Source organism: Syngnathus scovelli, chromosome 15, assembly GCF_024217435.2.
Source record: "Syngnathus scovelli strain Florida chromosome 15, RoL_Ssco_1.2, whole genome shotgun sequence".
Classification (NCBI taxonomy): Eukaryota; Metazoa; Chordata; class Actinopteri; order Syngnathiformes; family Syngnathidae; genus Syngnathus; species Syngnathus scovelli.
Genome location: NC_090861.1, coordinates 13,848,453 through 13,854,598, shown reverse-complemented (window position 1 = coordinate 13,854,598; position 6,146 = coordinate 13,848,453). Strand labels below are relative to the sequence as shown.

Genomic DNA, 6,146 nt, shown 5'->3' with positions numbered 1-6,146 from the left:
ACTTTCGCCTTTCCACTGCGTCTTCGGGTACCAGCCACCCTTGTTCGCCCACCAGGAGCGTGGTGCGGCGTGCCCGTCGGCCCAGGCTTGTGTCCGCCGTTGTCATCGCGCCTGGGCGAGGGCCCGGGTCACTCTTCTCCGCTCTGTTTCAGGCTACGCCCGCCAGGCGAACAAGCACCGGACACCGGCTCCGGAGTACAGAGTGGGGCAGCGTGTGTGGCTCTCGACGCGGGATTTGCCGCTGCGAGCAGGATCCCGCAAACTGGCGCCCCGCTTTGTTGGACCGTTCCCTATTCAGAAGGTGATTGGCCCGGCCGCAGTCCGTCTTCTCCTTCCAGAGTCCATGAAGGTTCACCCCACGTTCCACGTGTCCCGTGTGCGGCCCATCCATGAGAGCGCGTTGGCGCCGGCGCCCGTTCCGCCGCCGCCGCCCCAGCTCGTTGAGGGGGGCCCGGCTTACGCTGTCCGCTCCCTGCTCCGATCGCGGCGGCGCGGTCGTGGTCTCCAATACCTCGTGGACTGGGAGGGTTATGACGACGCGCACCGCTCCTGGGTTCCGAGCCGCTGGATACTCGACCGTTCGCTCATCACGGAGTTCCATCGCTGCCATCCGGACCAACCGGGTCCTCGGCGCGGGCGCCCGAGGAGGGACGAGGGGAGGTCTTGCCCGCCGGTACCGGGGTCTTCTGCTCCCGCGTCCGTCGATCCTGCGTCTGGCGAGGTGTCGGACGTTTCGGCGGTGTGCTGACCCCCCCCACCTGGTCGCCCGGGGAATTGCCTCCCTTTTTTGTTTTTTTTGTTTTGTTTTTGGTTCCTGGGGACGTCGGGAGCCGTCCCTTGTGGGGGGGGTTCTGTCACGTGCTGGTGCCACCGGCGACAGGACCACGCCCCCCTGTCAATGGAATCGCCGTCACCTGCCACGGGCTCATGGACAGCACTATATCAGCGCCGCCAGCGCAGACCTGAGTGTCAGTCTGTCCCTTGATGCTGCCTTGCTCATCAGTCCCGAAGCTACGGACCCGCTTGACTACTTGGAACCCCCGCAGAATCGTTTGTCCTCTCCAGCCCGATCGCCGCTCCAGCGCCCGCTGTTCCCATCATCCCCTTCTCCAATAAAGTCCGTCGCTACGCACTTGGCTGTACTGTCCGTTCCCTTACAAAAAGTGAAGTGCACAAAACCTGCATTTGGCTGTATCAAAATAAATGTCATGAAAAAGGTAAAAACACTACATGGAAGCGCAATGTGTTGTGCTGGGTTCTTTTACAAGTAAAGACTGCTGCTTTGAGTTCACAGGGAGCCATGCTCTTTATTCACTGTACATAGAGGTTTTGAACTCGTGTTGTAGTTTCAGTGTCGGAGTTCAAACTAGGCTTGCAGTTTCCGAATGCCATTCGTGATGGGTGTTGTAAAAAGGTCTTGGCTTAAACGATTGAAGTGCACATAAGAAAAGAAAAGAAAAAAAAGAGCTTGAAGTGCACATAAGAAAAAGAAAAAGCTTACAGCACCTGGTATTCCCAGGCAGTCTCCCATCCAAGTACTAACCAGGCCCGACCCTGCTTAGCTTCCGAGATAAGACGAGATCAGGCGTTCTCAGGGTAGTATGGCCGTAAGCCGTGAGGTGACCCAACATTTTGCATTTTATAGACACAATCGCCCCTGAAACTAGCGAGCAAGCCAATGAAGCCTTCAAAACTGCTTCGGCACATGGAGACCAAGCATCCTGCATTAAAAGACAAACCTTAACCACTTCGGGTTTCATTGTCTCCGATTACGCCTGGATGGGACCGGCTCGTTTCTGAGAAACAAGCTCGGTGCTCCCAATAATTCAACGTAATGGTGACTTTTATTTTTATGTGGTTTATATTTGTTTTTATGCCAGTCGTATCATTTTATTTAATCCTATTTATATATATTTATTATAAATGTAGTATTTATTTATATAGATTTATTGTTTATTTATATATATAAAGGCAGGTCCGCAAAAATATTTCTGACGCGTAGCCGGTCCGTGGCGCAAGAAAGTTTGGGGACCACTAGTCTAAAAGAATCTGGCCGTAACTGGAATAGGGTTCTACGCGAATGCCCAACGGAAAAGTGAAGTGCACAAAACCTGCATTTGGCTGTATCAAAATAAATGTCATGAAAAAGGTAAAAACACTACATGGAAGCGCAATGTGTTGTGCTGGGTTCTTTTACAAGTAAAGACTGCTGCTTTGAGTTCACAGGGAGCCATGCTCTTTATTCACTGTACATAGTCTGTCCTCTAGCGGTAAAAACGTGAACTGCAATGCTATGGCTGTCGCCACACAATGTAGGTTTTAAACTCGTGTTGTAGTTTCAGTGTCGGAGTTCAAACTAGGCTTGCAGTTTCCGAATGCCATTCGTGATGGGTGCTGTAAAAAGTTCTTGGCTTAAACGATTGAAGTGCACATAAGAAAAAAAAAAAAAAAAAAAAAGCTTACGGTAACTGGTATTCCCAGGCGGTCTCCCATCCAAGTACTAACCAGGCCCGACCCTGCTCAGCCTCCGAGATCGGACGAGAGCGGGCGCTCTCAGGGTAGTATTGCCGTAAGCCGTGAAACCGCTCAGAATTTTTCATTTTATAGACACAATCGCCCCTGAAACCATGCCAAGCAGCGGCGGGACTTGATGGCTGTGGTAAAAGTTTCCTTTCACAATTGACGTGGGAAAAAAAAAAAAAAAAAGGCTTTCAGCACCTGGTATTCCCGGACGGTCACCCTTCCCTTTTGGTTTTTTTTTGTTTTTTTTACAACCAGGGCCGAAACAGGCTTTCTTCCAAGGCTTTTGGTGTTTTCTGGAAACATGGCTATCATGAAAAGTTATTGACAGCTTTTTATGCGGTAGCACGAATTTGCCCTTGCGACCTGCATTTTGCTGAATCAAAATAAATGCCTTGAAAAGTTTAAAAACACTTCATGGAAGTCACTTCACTGGTTTCTTTTATATCAAACAAATTTTTTTAGGTTATTCACCTGACATGTTTCGGCGGTTTCTTCCGCCTTCATCAGAGTGTCACAGATGTGATGGTGACGCGTCTTTATCAGCTGATGGATCAACATGTCAGGTGAATAACCTAAAACAATTTGTTTGATATAAAAGAAACCAGTGAAGTGATTACATAAGGAAAAACAAAATGAACTTAGTACAATTACTTCATGGAAGTGTTGTGTTGGGTTCTTTTACAAGTCAAGCCTGCTGCTTTGAGTTCACAGGGAGCCATGCTCACTGTACATAGTCTGCTCTCTAGCGGTAAAAAATTTAACTACAATGCTGTGGATGTCACCACATAATATAGCTTTCAAACTCGTGTTATAGTTTCAATGTCGGAGTTTAAATTAGGCTTGCTGTTTCCGGATGCCATTCGTGATGGGTGTTGTAAAAAATAGCTTCTTAAACGATTGAAGTGCACATAAGAAAAAGAAAAAGCTTACAGCACCTGGTATTCCCAGGCGGTCTCCCATCCAAGTACTAACCAGGCCCGACCCTGCTTAGCTTCCGAGATCGGACGAGATCGGGCGATCTCAGGGTAGTATGGCCGTAAGCCGTGAGGTGACCCAACATTTTGCAATTTATAGACACAATCGCCCCTGAAACTAGCGAGCGAGCCAATGAAGCCTTCAAAACTGCTTCGGCACATGGAGACCAAGCATCCTGCATTAAAAGACAAAACTTAACCACTTCGGGTTTCATTGTCTCCGATTACGCCTGGATGGGACCGGCTCGTTTCTGAGAAACAAGCTCGGTGCTCCCAATAATTCAACGTAATGGTGACTTTTATTTTTATGTGGTTTATATTTGTTTTTATGCCAGTCGTATCATTTTATTTAATCGTATTTACCGTATTTGCCGGTGTACAGGTCGACTCGGTGTATAAGTCGACCCCCTAAAATTCGACGGAAATTTACGATTTTATGATATATCCTTTGTATAAGTCGAGCTCAATTGTTGCATTATATTAAACTTCAAAATTCAATATGCGAAATTTATTGACGAAATGTGTTCAAATTCTGGGAGGCCGTGCGCATGCTGCTGTTTATAAGCACCGCGGAGGAGATCGCGGCCGGCGAGCTCGCGCACGCCGCCCGGCACCAACGGGAGGCCGGAAATAGCTCCAAGCCGAGCGGATCGGCACTTTATAAGCACCGCGGAGGAGATCGCGGCGCCTCATTGGACTTCCAGCCGCCGGCGAGCTCGCGCACCCGCCCGGCACATCCGGGAGGCCGTGCGCACGAGCCAAGTGGCCGAAAATAGCCCCCGCCGAGCGGATCGGCTGTTTATAAGCACCGCGGAGGTGGTCGCGGCGCCTCATTCGACTTCCAGCGGCCGGCGAGCTCGCGCACCCGCCCGGCACATCCGGGAGGCCGTGCGCACGAGCCAAGTGGCCGAAAATAGCCCCGCCGAGCGGATCGGCTGTTTATAAGCACCGCGGAGGTGGTCGCGGCGCCTCATTCGACTTCCAGCGGCCGGCGAGCCCGCGCACCCGCCCGGCACTTCCGGGAGGCCGTGCGCACGAGCCAAGTGGCCGAAAATAGCCCCCGCCGAGCGGATCGGCTGTTTATAAGCACCGCGGAGGTGGTCGCGGCGCCTCATTCGACTTCCAGCGGCCGGCGAGCTCGCGCACCCGCCCGGCACATCCGGGAGGCCGTGCGCACGAGCCAAGTGGCCGAAAATAGCCCCCGCCGAGCGGATCGGCTGTTTATAAGCACCGCGGAGGTGGTCGCGGCGCCTCATTCGACTTCCAGCGGCCGGCGAGCTCGCGCACCCGCCCGGCACATCCGGGAGGCCGTGCGCACGAGCCAAATGGCCGAAAATAGCCCCCGCCGAGCGGATCGGCTGTTTATAAGCACCGCGGAGGTGGTCACGGCGCCTCATTCGACTTCAAGCGGCCGGCGAGCTCGCGCACCCGCCCGGCACATCCGGGAGGCCGTGTGCACGAGCCAAGTGGCCGAAAATAGTCCATGCCGAGCGGATCGGCTGTTTATAAGCACCGCGGAGGTGGTCGCGGCGCCTCATTCGACTTCCAGCGGCCAGCGAGCTCGCGCACCCGCCCGGCACATCCGGGAGGCCGTGCGCACGAGCCAAGTGGCCGAAAATAGCCCCCGCCGAGCGGATCGGCTGTTTATAAGCACCGCGGAGGTGGTCGCGGCGCCTCATTCGACTTCAAGCGGCCGGCGAGCTCGCGCACCCGCCCGGCACATCCGGGAGGCCGTGCGCACGAGCCAAGTGGCCGAAAATAGCCCCCGCCGAGCGGATCGGCTGTTTATAAGCACCGCGGAGGTGGTCGCGGCGCCTCATTCGACTTCCAGCGGCCGGCGAGCCCGCGCACCCGCCTGGCACATCCGGGAGGCCGTGCGCACGAGCCAAGTGGCCGAAAATAGCCCCCGCCGAGCGGATCGGCTGTTTATAAGCACCGCGGGGGTGGTCGCGGCGCCTCATTCGACTTCCAGCGGCCGGCGAGCTCGCGCACCCGCCCGGCACATCCGGGAGGCCGTGCGCACGAGCCAAGTGGCCGAAAATAGCCCCCGCCGAGCGGATCGGCTGTTTATAAGCACCGCGGAGGTGGTCGCGGCGCCTCATTCGACTTCCAGCGGCCGGCGAGCCTGCGCACCCGCCCGGCACATCCGGGAGGCCGTGCGCACGAGCCAAGTGGCCGAAAATAGCCCCCGCCGAGCGGATCGGCTGTTTATAAGCACCGCGGAGGTGGCCGCGGCGCCTCATTCGACTTCCAGCGGCCGGCGAGCTCGCGCACCCGCCCGGCACATCCGGGAGGCCGTGCGCACGAGCCAAGTGGCCGAAAATAGCCCCCGCCGAGCGGATCGGCTGTTTATAAGCACCGCGGAGGTGGTCGCGGCGCCTCATTCGACTTCCAGCGGCCGGCGAGCTCGCGCACCCGCCCGGCATATCCGGGAGGCCGTGCGCACGAGCCAAGTGGACGAAAATAGCCCCCGCCGAGCGGATCGGCTGTTTGTAAGCACCGCGGAGGTGGTCGCGGCGCCTCATTCGACTTCCAGCGGCCGGCGAGCTCGCGCACCCGCCCGGCACATCCGGGAGGCCGTGCGCACGAGCCAAGTGGCCGAAAATAGCCCCCGCCGAGCGGATCGGCTGTTTATAAGCACCGCGGAGG

At 55.5% G+C, this 6,146-nt stretch overlaps 2 non-coding genes and 1 pseudogene across 2 annotated transcripts; all 3 read right to left on the bottom strand.

Annotated features, from left to right (window-relative positions):
* Window positions 1-1,494: 1,494 nt before the first annotated feature.
* On the bottom strand, window positions 1,495-1,613 carry LOC125982903 (5S ribosomal RNA). The gene has a single exon (XR_007486555.1). It is a non-coding gene; the product is annotated as a 5S ribosomal RNA (ribosomal RNA).
* Window positions 1,614-2,456: 843 nt separating this feature from the next.
* On the bottom strand, window positions 2,457-2,575 carry LOC125982831 (5S ribosomal RNA; annotated as a pseudogene).
* Window positions 2,576-3,446: 871 nt separating this feature from the next.
* On the bottom strand, window positions 3,447-3,565 carry LOC125982872 (5S ribosomal RNA). Its single transcript, XR_007486526.1, has one exon. It is a non-coding gene; the product is annotated as a 5S ribosomal RNA (ribosomal RNA).
* Between the last annotated feature and the right edge of the window lie 2,581 nt (window positions 3,566-6,146).